The sequence below is a fragment of the Salvia splendens genome, chromosome 11 (genome assembly GCF_004379255.2).
Source record: "Salvia splendens isolate huo1 chromosome 11, SspV2, whole genome shotgun sequence".
In the NCBI taxonomy this organism is placed as follows: Eukaryota; Viridiplantae; Streptophyta; class Magnoliopsida; order Lamiales; family Lamiaceae; genus Salvia; species Salvia splendens.
In genome coordinates this window covers 4329217-4330749 of record NC_056042.1, presented here as the reverse complement: position 1 = coordinate 4330749, position 1533 = coordinate 4329217, and positions in this window count along the sequence as shown.

The window sequence follows — 1533 nt, the reverse complement described above, 5'->3', positions numbered from 1 at the left end:
TTTTTTCGACCCACTTTCTATTATATTTCTTAAACTTTATACTGAGTTAAAATGATGACAAATTATTAGGGACGAAAGGAGAATCAATTAACTTTGGAGTGAATGTAGTATGTATCGGTGTTGTGGGGTGACTCACCATGACATAATGCGTGGAGAGAGGCCGAACTACACATACTGGAGGATTCCGATGAGCTTAAACCTCTATCAACCTCTTAAATTTTTCTTTATTTGTTTTTTCTATTATCGAAATTGTGAAAAATTTCCTACCGCCCTTGTTAAGTAATGATTGGAATTGCATAAACAAATGAAGGATGTAAAAACTTCTGCAGGAGTAGTACAAGATAAAAAAAATGAGAGAAAATATGTTAGTGGAGAATGAAAATCACTTTGACTCACCTTACTAGAGATAAAGAAGTGATCAATAAAAGTTAATTATTTTACAAAAATGGACGACCAAAACAGAAAGAGTCTATTCTTATGGTAGGATTGAGTAATTTTTATATTGATCTAATATAAGTGGGTGGAGTCTATGTGACTTGGCCCTTATTTATTATTTCATCATGGAAATGAGAGACATTTACTTACATTAAGAAAAATTTACGGATTAAGCAGTAAATACCACACTTAATATTCACCTAGATTTCTTTATAAGGATAATTTTAACATCACGATGCATCGATCATCGAAAAGTAAACGTTGTAAATAGTAGCATAACGCCGCCTTCTAATTTATTTATTTAATCACGACAGCAGTGAGTATTTAATTATAGATCACATCAAACATTAAACCTAGGGGTGTTGAAACGGGTAGCGGGTAACGGGTAATCCCGAACCCGACCCGATACCTGCCGGATATCGGGTACCCGTTACCCGATGGAATCGGAAAACGGGGCAGGGTCGGGTATAATAATTTTGGGTTTTGCGGGTATCGGGTATCCCGATACCCGACCGAGTAATCCCGATAGTCCCGAAAATACCTAATATATATATATATATACCCCTATATATATATATATATATATATATATGGGGTGTGATAAAATACAAACTCTCTAAAATACAAACTATACAAACTTTAATCATACTCACTTAATACAATTAATCAACGGTTAATATAAGAGATTTTTCTAATGTCAACATTTTGACATCGAAAAATCAGAATTTGGACACCCCTGTCGACAGAATTTGTACACTCCGTACATCCCCCGGTGACAGAATTTGTACATTCCGTTGACATCGACCCCCGGTGACAGAATTTGTACACTCCGGTGACATAGTTTGTATAGTTTGTATTTTAGAGAGTTTGTATTTGATCACACCTCTATATATATATATATTAATATTTTATAATTTTTTATTTTTTATTTTAATACTTGCTGACTGGGCTGGCTTAAAAATCATAATGTAATTTTTTATTAGTAATATATTACAAAACGTTAAGTTTTTAACTTTTAATTAGGGTTAGGGTTAAGATCACAATTTTTTCTCCGTCTTTTCTCTTACTCTACAGTCTACGATTCAACTCCTTGTCTCC